This window comes from Salvelinus sp. IW2-2015, linkage group LG11, assembly GCF_002910315.2.
Source record: "Salvelinus sp. IW2-2015 linkage group LG11, ASM291031v2, whole genome shotgun sequence".
In the NCBI taxonomy this organism is placed as follows: Eukaryota; Metazoa; Chordata; class Actinopteri; order Salmoniformes; family Salmonidae; genus Salvelinus; species Salvelinus sp. IW2-2015.
Genome location: NC_036851.1, coordinates 17045852 through 17058693, shown reverse-complemented (window position 1 = coordinate 17058693; position 12842 = coordinate 17045852).

The window sequence follows — 12842 nt, the reverse complement described above, 5'->3', positions numbered from 1 at the left end:
ATAATAATCGGTCTGGTCTACATATATCAGAATTGCACAAAATAAAGAAGAAGAACAGCTCGAGAAAGAAAGACAGGAGATAGCCTATATGTTATCTTAAGATGGCTTTATGGCAACCCTCCATGGAGGCAAAAAAAGCTCCCCAATGTAGGCTACACGGTTGTTGTATTTTGGCGCATAGGCCTTCATTTTCTTCAAAATGTTTTTGTACAATGTCAAATTCAATGACCGCGCACAATTGAAGACACCATATCTTGTTGAAACTGGATAGAGCATTATAGACTTAGGCCTACTTGCATACAGTGGTGACTCTAGCCTGCCTATACCTTCCTTGAAATGTAAACTCGACCCCTGTCCGGATGTTGTTATCCCACTATTCAAATTAGAAGTTGAAAATGGGAACTTGGAGCAGACATAAGAGATCAATTCGAATGTCCATTATTTTCACTGTATCCACCCCAAAAGCAACAGTTCTTTCTTTTAGGCTACATAAAGTTACATCATCAACAACACCAAATTTATGATAATACTTGTTAATGTTAATAATTATAATCAAACACTCATCACGAATAGCTCTTTTCGTTTAGATGATCGTTTATTTACAAGACGGTAGCCCATCATCACTTGACAAAAAAAAATGGTTGGGTAAATGAAGAATTTTGTAACATACCCATACCATTAAGCCAATTAGAATGCCTATTAGTTACAGATCAATAAAGGTATGAGCAGCGTGAGCCTTGTGATCTCTGTCCAGCGAAAATAACAGCCTCTTGGTTTGAGCGCGCGTTTAAAGTTTATCAGCCCAGAGCTTCAATTCCTATTTGGAACTTCTATAAAAAAATATARATAATAATAATAATAAAACATATATATTTCATAGACAATATGACATGTCACATTGTCCATCCAAATCTAGCCTATAGTTTGACACCTAGCTTATATTATGGACATTTTAAAGCAAATTATCTTGAGGCGAGCGTAATGACAATATAGCCTACAAAGTTATAGTTCAAGATTAGCCACAATAATTCTACGGTGGAGGTCTTAATAATAATAATAGGCCTAACAATAATTGAATAATAATATTTTTCATGGGGTCATCATAATCACATAAGCACATGAACATGTATTCTATGTATTTATTCATTTATTTCGCACTATGTTTCTTTCTTATCATTTTCAACATGTTCTGCAGCAGGGTTTTTGTCCTAAGTGTCTGCACGGCGCTTGGCAGAGACGTTATTATTTATATATGCATGCTGCATTAGATGCCAGGGCCCTTCTTCTTCCGATTATTAGCCTACCATGGGGTAATATTTCATCGGCACTAGGCAATCTTTGTTCTCTGTGAAGATAATAAATGGCCTAATCGTTATCAGCAAACTGCTGGGGGTGTCAGCACCGAACGAAGCTGGAAGCAGGGACCAAAGTGCCGCTGAATAAATTGGTGTTCCTTATCTCTCATTCCCAGATTATCGCCGCCTTTTCAAACTTGCACAAGAAATACATTCAATGCATCTAATGCATCATTTGTGGGGAGAAGATCCCGCAGGTTGATAGAGACAGATAGATGCAGAGAATGAACAAATATTTACAGGTTTTACGCGCCCGGTGTTGGAGCCAATATTAGCTCCATTGGGGTTTTTAAATTAGTTTATTGAGTATAGGCCATTGGTACACACACTTTACATATCAATACACGCTATATTAAACATATATCATAGTGAAGTGATATGATGGTTATCTGACTGATTAATCCTGTCTCCTCGGTTGTTGTCTCTACATTGGCAAAGTGGTAGGGCTAAATGTGTTTTTTTACTCCTTTGCCTGGGATGTAGCCATGCATGCGTTTTCAGATATGCTTTCTATACTGAATGGCAGCCTACTTCCTATAACTTATATTAACTATCACCGTTGAAATTTGAAACACAATGTAACATAATAACTAACACATAATAACAATTAACAATGACAATATTAATGTCCATAAATAACAATCAAATAAACAACAACATAATACTGTGATATTATTAGCTTAGGCTAAGTAAAACGAAGAACAACAACAATAATACAGGCCTACTATTCTACTACTACTACTACTACTAATAATAATAATAATGATGATTATAATAATAATAATAATAATAGGCCTAATAATAGGAATAAAARATAATTATTATGTCTATTAATCACAGTATTATCAATGGCAATAATGTTCACTTCAATATCGACTTAAAAATACAATATATACTATAACAAATACAATAGGCTTGTATTACTAAAGATTCCGAAATGTCAAAAGTTTATTAGTGAAAGTAGACAAGCAGTTCCTGCTGTTTTTGTATGTGTGTATTCTCTAACAAATGCCTTTCTTACCACTAGAATAAAATATTCAAATTCAAACACAATTATTTTCACTGTCTTATGAGTAGAACTATAATCTTAACAGGTATAGGCTTACGATAGACATGGTGTGGTATGGGCCTAATATTACTTTACTCTGATATTTCATTATTGATGGCTTATGAGCGCATATTTCGCAAACACTATTAGCCGCAAAAACTGCACCATGMACACCCAGTTATCTCATGACTGCCCTTTGCTGTAGCCATAGAGTCTACATTAATCATTTGACCACACAGATAGTACAATGTTTTGTAAGAGGGAGAAACCAGGTTTCCATTCATAATCGAGCATGGAACATGATCTACAATTTATGTGATACTTATGACAACAACAAAAAATCCAGTATACACAACCTCCCCTTTTAATAAAGACCCACTGCACACACTGGTTGAATCAACGTTGTTTTCACGTCATTTCAATGAAACAACTTGGAATAGACGTTGTATTGATGGGGCATATCCACCGGCCCCGTGCTCTGATGGTCTCCTAGACAACCCAGATAACGTAGCAGCAGTTTTCCATATCAGCACCAGAGTCTATTATATCCCGGGATTAGCTCTCTTTCCGAAAAGGTCAGACACAAAGTCATGAAACCTGGTATTTTCACCCTGGCCCAGAGTGCATGCACATACATATWTGCATTCGTGTGCCATTTCATTCGTATGCCTACAGTCATTAACTTAATGGCCTTCAGCATTTCCCTGCTCACAAAATATCAACATCATAAAGAAGGATCTTCTGTGATTTATGGTGAATGAATGTAAAGACAGAACAAGGCTTGTAGGGGTTACTCAGGCTATTTGTGTTATTACCAACCCGCTAGCGCTCGGTTTTAGCAATCGGGCCCTATTGTACTGTTATGTAGCGACCCCTAGTGATAAAATGATGATTAAAATGTAGACTCATTCAAATGAGGAAAGTGAAGAAGTGTGCGTGCGTACCTTAGAGACACCAGAATAGTGGATTTGATTCCCGGTATGACCCGCACATAAAACGCATGCATGAGTTTAAGTCGTCTGTTAAAAGGCTGTTTTTTTGCGTGTGTATGTGAGAGAGAGAGACAGAGAACCTAGAGAGAAATTCATGCCAGATAGAAATTCATAGAGTCATAGAGAGAAACGATGCAGGATAAAGATAGGAGACAGTGTGAGAGACACAGAGAGAAAGAGAGAGAGGAGAAGAGAACAAGGGTGAAAGAAAGAGAGAGAGAGAGAGTGCATGTGTTGTGTGTGTGTGTGTGGTGTGGTGTGTGTGTGTGTGTGTGTTGTGTGTGTGTGTGTGTGGTGTGTGTGTGTTGTGTGTGTGTGTGTGTGTGTGTGTGTGTGTGGTGTGTGTGTGTGTGTGTGTGTGGTGTGTGTTGTTGTGTGTGTGTGTGTGTGTGTGTGTGTGTGTGTTGTGTGTGTTGAGAGATAGAGAGAGAGACAGAGAAAATATAGAGAAATTAATGCCAGATATAAATTCATAGAGAAGAGATGCAGGGATGGACTCAGAGTGACAGAGAGAGAGAACGACTACAAAAGGCCATTGCACAGCTGGAATGTTCCAGCTGGGATTCCGATGGCTGGACAGGAGGAGAGTGGAGTCGTGACAGGAAAGAGTCTGCTGGGAGGGCTAGTGCTGGGTGGGGAGAGAGAGCTGTTTCCTGTTAGCTGTCTCTCCTCTCGTAAAATTTCTCTTAAGTTTTTTCTGTCTACCTATCGCTCTGTCTTTTGCCATGCTTCACTCCCCATCCACTTTAGGGCTTGTAGGCTTATCGCATTTTGAATCATCCTATTTCTTCGAAATGGTCCCCTTCAAACTCCTCATGTGAATACACACAGCGCACGTATATGATAAGTTTGTTTAAGGGGGTTGTGGGGAAGAGGACAATGGGTCAAAGCTGCCCGGCCGCCAGGTTGCTTGAGGTGTAAGTTAACTGGGGGCAGGAAAAGGTGTTACCACGGTGAACTTCTGCCTGTTAGAGTCTGTCAGATCTGGCTCACAATGTAAGGCCATGTACCAAAGGGAAACAAGAGTTAATGTCAGATTGACAAAAAGAGGGTGAGAAAACACAGAAATAATGAGAGTCTCACTGTAGAGATGAAATAGAGTGGTATGTGAAGTGTGAGAGGAAAATGTCTTTGTCTCTCCTAAGCTGTGGATAATCAAAAGTTTCCTATCAGCTCTGGAGTGGGGGAAATTGGCTGCCCTGGAAAGGGAGAGGCCACTCTCACAGCCAATGGGAAGTGCCCCTGTCACTTTAATCAGGAGTGATAGAGAGGGGAGGAAGTGTGTGTGTTGTGTGTGTGTGTGTGTGTGTGTGTGTGTGTGTGTGTGTGTTGTGTGTGGTGTGTGTGTGTGTGTGTGTGTGTGTGTGTGTGTGTGTGTGTGTGTGTGTGTGTGTGGTGGTGTGATGTGTGTGCGTGTGCGTGTGCGTGTGCGTGTGTGTGTGCTGATACTGGGTGTCAAGTAAAGTGTTACCGCAAGGGTATTTGAAAACAAATAAATATTTATTTGATGGCTGCCAAATATTTGATGAAGAACCAAAAACGACAACAGGTAGTCAAATGAGTGTAAATGTATGATCATGAGCACATGYTTTGGAAACAGGAAGGACATGGAATCACCTCAACATTAGAGTAGACCCCTTTTGCAGCTTCAATATGACTAACAAATATATTTTCATAATGAGTGAGACAAGGTAATACAGTAGCACTTCACATCAAATTCTAATACTTTGTGATCATTACGATAGCTACATTGTTGTTACATAGAAAATACATAAAAAACATTAAAATTGAGTTATTACATATCTAAGTGGAATAAGGAACAGTCACTATTCCTCTTGTGTGCAGAAGTTACAAAAACTCTCAGCCCATTAATATGCAATAAATATGCAATTACCAAAGTATTATGTAACAACATGCTAATWAAACATTGTTCAAAAAGTAATTACAGTTTGATTAAACAGGCAGAAGAACAGGTTCATGTTACAGTAACAAAATATGGCTATTACATGTCAAAATGAAACCAGAATATCACAAAACTGCCTTCTTGAATAAACTACAGCCAAGGTAGGTTGGAAATCATGTTAGTTTGTATTTTGAGTAAACTATCCCTTTAAAGATGGTATAGTGTGTGTTTAAAACAATAACACTTACTCTCAGATGGACAAAGAGGTTCGAAGTTGTTCTTGCTATGCATCCAACTTGCTGTTTGCAATGTTTGCAAATGGCTTTGAATTACTCTGCAGTATTTTCAGGTAACATAAAATGAATTGCAGCTTTCAACCTTTTCAGTGGCCTGTTGAAAAAGTCATTCAGTAGTTTAGCATTACAACTTGTACTTATCTGTTCAAAATATAATTGGTTAATTGMCTTGACTTGATTATGTACACCTGGGGCAATAGACAATCAGGATAATGGACATTTGCAAAATGTTCAGATAGACATGTATTTTGTAGATCAAATGAAGAGTTCATTCTAAAATGCTATATATCCATTTTCTGAATTTTTTATAAATTAGCTTATCTTATCTCATTTACATACAGTAAGTATTCACACCCTTGAGTCAATACTTTGTAGAAGCACCTTCGGCAGCAATTACATCTGTGAGTCTTTCTGGGTAAGTCTCTAAGAGCTTTCCACACTTGGATTGTGCAACATTTGCACAATATTCTTCTCAAAAATTCTTCAAGCTCGTTCAGATTTGGTTGTTGATCATTTCTAGACAAACATTTTCAGGTCTTGCCATAGATTTTCAGTAGATTTAAGTCAAAACTGTAATTTGACCACTCAGGAACATTCACTGTCTTCTTGGTAAGCAACTCCAGTGTAGATTTGGCCTTGTGTTTTAGGTTATTGTCCTGCTGAAAGGTGAATTCATCTCCCAGTGACAGGTAGAAAGCAAACAGAACAAGGTTTTCCTCAAGGATTTTGCCTGTGCATAGTTCCATTACATTTCTTTTTTTATCCTGAAAAACTCCCCAGTCCTTAACGATTACAAGCATAGCCATAACATGATGCAGACACCACTATGCTTGAAAATATGAAGAATGGTACTCTGTAATGTGTTGTATTGGATTTGCCCCGAACATAACACTTTGTACTCAGGATAAAGAGCTTTTTACGGTATTACTTTAGTGCCTTGTTGCAAACAGAATGCATGTTTTGGTATATTTTATCTTCTTTACAGGCTTGCTTCTTTTCACTCTGTCAATTACATTGGAATTGTACAGTTTGGATTTGATCCATCCTCAGTTTTCTCATGTCACAGCTGTTATACTCTGTAACTGTTGTAACTGTAACTGTAACTGTTGTGAAGTCCCCATTGGCCTCATGGTGAAATCCCTGAGAGGTTTTCTTCCTCTTCGGCAACTGAGTTAGGAAGGATGCTTGTATCTTTGTAGTGACTGGGTGTATTGATACACCATCCAAAGTGTAATTAATAACTTCACCATGCTAAAAAGGTATTCAATGTCTGCTTTTTTTACCCATCTACCAATAGGTGTCCTTCTTTGCGAGGCATTAGAAAACCTCCCTGGTCTTTGTGGTTGAATCTGTGTTTGAAATTCACTGCTCGACTGATGGACCGTACGTATTTGTGAGATCCAGAGGTGAGGTAATKACTCTATTATTGCACACAGAGTGAGTCCATGRAACTTATTATGTGACTGGTTAAACTTATTGAGGCTTGCCATAATAAAGGGGTTGAATACTTATTGACTCAAGACCTTTCAGCTTTTCATAATTCACTTGTAAAAATGTTTTGAAAACATAATTCCACTTTGACATTATGGGGTATTGTGTGTAGGCCAGTGACAAAAAAATATTGATTTAATCGATTTTAAATTCATGCTTTAACACAACAAATGTGGGAAAAACTCAAGAGGTTTGAATACTTTCTAAAGGCACTGTAGCATTCTGGAATGAAACTTCAAATATGACTGTCAGATAGATTAGAATTGTATAAGAGATTGTGTGTGTGCTCTATTCATTCTATTTCTATTTTCAACATGCAGTTCCAGATACAGCCCTGCCATTTGATGAAGGCAGCCAATCCAAAAGTTTCGGAAAAGTAGTCACTTCCCGAGAAATGTAATCAAATCTTTTTTTTAAGTAGTTGCTTTCTCAAATCTGTTTTCAAATTGTTTACAAAAGTAGTTACCTTCTGAGATCTATACTRGAATAGTTGTAGTCACKTCGAAAGTAACTATTTGTTCCCCCGGAAAAATAGTTACTTTCCAAAAAGCATAGTTAGAACTATAGTTATCCCATGACTCTAACAGCAACATATATCCATTATTTTTGTAAAAAATGCAAGCGCTATTAACCTTGTTAATCATCTTTTTTATGTGGAAATGTTTCTGTAATTGGTCACCCCCTGATAGTTAGTTTGTTTCATATTAATTAGTAGGTCAGGGCTGTACATGGGAAGTAGTTTTGTTTGTCTATTGGGTTTTAGGGTTTATGGGGAAACCGTCTGTCAGGTGTTTGTAATGTGATGGTGCTGAATGGTTCATAGAGCAGCTGTGGTTTATTGTCTTAATTGGTACCATATTTAAGCAAGCCATGCAATCATGTTGGTGTAATTGTATGTGTTATGTTGCTGTGGCACTAGTTTATAGCTTAACGTCAGCTGTGTGTTTGGTTGTTTTCCTCTATAAGAAAATAAGATGTATTTTGCAACCTTGCCTTGTCATCTCTCTCCATATAGAAAGTGGTGAACGGATTACCACCATCTAGACCAAGCGCGTGTCAAGCGGATGCAACAGTAACCACTAACAAGGATTACATGGACTGGGAGCAGATTACTGATTGGTAGAAGGGACTTGGCCAACCGGAGAAGTATAGCGTCCTGTGAAGACTGGAAGGCAGTAAAGCAGAGGGGCGAGATTGAGAGGCAGCACGGGCAAGTCTGGAAGCGTGAGTATAACCTCAAATTTCGTGGGGGGGCTAAAGGATGGTGAGAAGTCATGGTAGGAATCGTACTCGTGTACTACGTGGAGACGAAAGTATCGGGCAGAGCACTGTGTTAGCAGTAGAGCGATGGGTATGGTACCATGCATTAGCTCTTCGGTACTATTTCCAGCTCTCCAATATATCTCGGGCTAAATTGAGCGATGAGCCGGATGTCAAAGCGCCAACGATTGGCACAATGAGTCCCTGGCCGGTTACATGACTTTCCGTATGGTGTCCTGGTGTGCCTGGTCCCTAAAGCCCGTGCGGGTCCACCTCCCTGCCAGAGTACCACAGTGCCCTACATGCACGCACCAGGCTTCTGTGCCCTTCAGGCCGGCCCTCATCTGCACTTAGCTGCTATGGTGCGTGTTCTAGCCTTTACCACAGTGAACACTAGCACCAAGTCCTCTTGTGTCCCAAGTCCTGTGGTCCGGTTGTACGCTCCCCGCACTACCCTGAATGCGTGTCTCAGCCGATACGCACACTTCCGCCCCGCCACTAAGGCTAATGTTGCGCGAGGGCAGCATGCCTGATTTGCCTTCTCCCGCACTAGCCTGAAGCTGCTGGTCCTAAGCCGTACAACAGTTCCGGACCGAAGGCCAGGCCTACAGTGGTTGAGGCGCAGTCTGCGTCGCAAGCGGCGCTGAAATGCGTGCAAACGCGGGCTGAAGTGTGCCCACGCGCTGAGTTCTTCGGCCCAACGGCGATAACTGCCTGTAGTTGCGGTGTAGTTGCCAACGGACTGACTGTCGGGATCGATGAAGTCTTGTCCAAAAGCCGAGGGAGGTGTCCAGTGAGGGTATAGTGGAAGTGGGAGTAGTACTATATATGGGGGGTGTGGTATGCTGGAGAGTTATTGCAAGCGCGTTTGGGTGTAAACTGTGGAGTGTGAGATGGCATGAGCGCGTTCTGCCGCAAACCTCAGAGCTGACCGGTGGCCTGAACTTTGACCGGTGATCCGGTAGATGGGTGGGGTGCCCGAAGCTCTGGCGTTAGAAGTCAGAGCGAGTGCCATGCAGTAGCTGTGTGGCCGCTGTGAAGATGAGTCCTCGAGGACGATTCTCCAGTTCAGGATGAGTTGCGGTGCATGAGCTCCAGTGGGCGGTGTAAGTGGAGATAAGAGCGCGTAGTGTGTGAGGGAGATGGTACTATAGATGAGAGGTGGCACATGGAAGTTGTGAATGTCCGTCTTGTAGCTATGGCGGCAGCGGTTAGGGGCAAGGTGGGAGGTATTTTTCCGACTGATGTGGCACGGATTTAGGTATCTTTGGCTGCCAGGAAGGCGGCTTAATATGATGTGTAGGTTTGTGCCGGGGTGAGATGGTATCGGGGATACTGCGGCAGCCGAATGTATGAGGGGACCAGGTGGTAGCCTCATCGCTATGCGCAGAGGAAGAAGATCAGTTCGGATTAGAGTGCGTTAAGTCTCAGAGGTCATGGCGTCGAGGAGTCTCGCCTGAAGTTTGTAGTGCACTGAGGGTGTTGATGTAGGGGTTTTAGTGTGTTGAAGCGGGCATGAGTTCGTCAGCGTCTATGAGGTGCGTCTGATATTCGTCAGCAGAATGTGTAGCCGTATGAGCGGCCAGATAGTGAGCCAGCCATAGAGGTGATATTCCGCAGTGCTTGAAATGTCTATGCAGCCGAGATCCGTGGCAGCCGTCCAGGAGCCGATTCGGTGTCAGCCAGCCATGGCAGGGTGATAGTGAGCAGATCCGTTCAGCCGAGCGTTTCGTCGGGTGAGGGGAGCGGATCGCCCCATGAGAGCCCAGAGCGCCAGAGCCGTCCGCAGACGCGAGTGCCTAGCCAGATCGCCGGAGCCATCATCAGGATGCCCACCACGCTGCTGTCCCCAGTCCGGTGCTGTCCTCAGTCCGCTGTGTCCCCTCAGTCCGGTGTGCTTGTCGCGCTGCCTAGTCCAGGTGCTGCCTGTACCGGGTTTGCCGGCTAGGTACGGTGTGCATTAGTTCCGAGTGCTGGTCCATTAGTCGGGTGCTAGCCTTTAATCCGTGGGGTTAAGTTGGAGGGTGTCATTGGGAGCTAACGAAAGCGGTAGTGAATATGGGGGTGGAACACGACCAGTGCCAGAGGCCGCACTCGTGGAAAGACGATCAGACCTGCCTAACTTTATGCTGGTGGCGCCGTTGCACCTTAAGGGGCGATTCATGATCATAGTTAGTCGATGCTGCTATGATCTTTGTTCATTATATTTAGTTAGGTCAGGGTGTGACATGGGAAGTATGTTTTTGGGTTGTCTAGGGGTTTGTAGTTTAATGGGGAAAGGTTGTCTGTGTTGTATGTGATGGCTGGCTGGAATGGTTCTAATTAGAGACAGCTGTGGTTTATTGTCTCTAATTGGGAAGCATATTTAAGGCAGCCAGGGCATCATGTGTTTGGGGTAATTTGCTATGTTCTATGTTGCATGTGTGCACTAGTTCTTTATTAGCTTCACGTCGCCTGTTTGTTGTTTTTGTTTGTTTCCTTCTTATAATAAAATAAGATGTATTTTGCACACGCTGCGCCTTGGTCCTCTCTCTCCTATAGACGATCGTGCAGTAATTCTCTTTCACTTTGAAAATGGGATGTATGTGTGTAATTGTTGGAAAAATCTAATTTACCTTTTTAGATTACTTTTTAAGGCAGTAAATGTGAAGACAAGTGCACTATGCACTGTATACAGTTGAAGTTGGAAGTTTACATACACTTAGGTTGGAGTCATTAAAACTCGTTTTTCAACAACTCCACAATTTTCTTGTTAACAACCTATAGATTTGGCAAGTCGGTTAGGACATCTACTTTGTGTCATTACACATAATTTTTCCAACATTGTTTACAGACAGATATATGCAATTAAATCCCACTGTATCACAATTCCAGTCGGTCAGAAGTTTACATACACAAGTGGACTGTGCCTTGAAACAGCTTGGAAATTCCAAAATTATGTCATGGCTATAGAAGCTTCTGATAGTGTATGACCCCACACACGTTGGTTATCTTGGGGCAATTTCAAATGCCTGAAGGTACCACCTTCATCTGTACAAACAAGGTACGCAAGTATTAACACATAGGCCACACAGCCGTATCATACGCTCAGGAAGGAGATGCATCTGTCTCCTAGAGATGAACTGTTTGGTGCGAAAAGTGTAAATCAATCCCAGAACAACAGCAAAGACCTGTGAAGATGCTGGAGAAGAACTGGTAAAAGATGTATATATCCACAGTAAAACAGTCCTAGATAGGCATAACCTGAAAGGGAGCTCAGCAAGGAAGAAGCCACTGCTCCAAAACTGCCATAAAAGCCAGACCACGTTGCAACTGCACATTTGGTTACAAAGAGCATACTTTTGGAGAAATGTCTCTGGTCTGATGAACAACAAATCGAACTGTTGGCCATAATGACCATCGTTATGTTTGGAGGAAAAAGGGGGAAGCTTGCAAGCCAAAGAACACCATCCAACGTGAAGCATGGGGGTACATCAATGATGTTGTGGGGGTGCTTTGCCGCAGGAGGGATTGGTGCACTTCACAAAATAGATGGCATCATGAGGAGGGGAAAATTATGTGGATATATTGAAGCAACATCTCAAGACAGTCAGGAAGTAAAAAATTGGTTGCAAATGGGTCTTCCAAATGGACAATGACACCAAGCATACTTCCAAAGTTGTGGCAAAATGGCTTAAGGACAACAAAGTCAAGGTATTGGAGTGGCCATCACAAAGCCCTGACCTCAATCCCATAGAAAATTTGTGGGCACAACTGAAAAAGTGTGTGCGAGCAAGGAGGCCTACAAACCCGACTCGGTTACACCAGCTCTGTCAGGAGGAATGGGCCAAAATTATTGTGGGGAGCTTGTGGAAGGCTACCCAAAACGTTTGACCCAAGTTAAAACTTRTTATGGCTGGGGGGCAGTATTGAGTAGCTTAGATGAATAAGGTGCCCAGAGTAAACTGCCTTCCACTCAGGCCCAGAAGCTAAGATATGCATGRTATTATTAGATTTGGATAGAAAACACTCTGAAGTTTCTAAAACTGTTTGAATGATGCCTGTGAGTATAACAGATCTCATATGGCAGGCAAAAACCTGAGAYAAAATCCAACCAGGAAGTGGGAAATCTGAGGTTTGTAGGTTTTCAAGTCTTTGCCTTTCCAAGATACAGTGTAAATGTGGTCCGATTGCACTTCCTAAGGCTTCCACTAGATGTCAACAGTCTTTAGAACCTTGTTTCAGGCTTCTTCTGTGAAGGGGGAGCGAATAAGAGCTGTTTGACTAAGGGGTCTGGCAGAATGCCATGAGCTAAGTCTCGCGCGCGGCCGTGAGAGCGAGCTGCGTTCCCTTTCATTTCTAAAGACAAAGGAATTGTCCGGTTGGAACATTATTGAAGATTTATGATAAAAACATCCTAAAGATTGATTCTATACATCGTTTGACATGTTTCTACGAACTGTAATATAACTTTTTAGACTTTTCGTCTGGACCTGAACTAAACGCGTGAACAAAAAT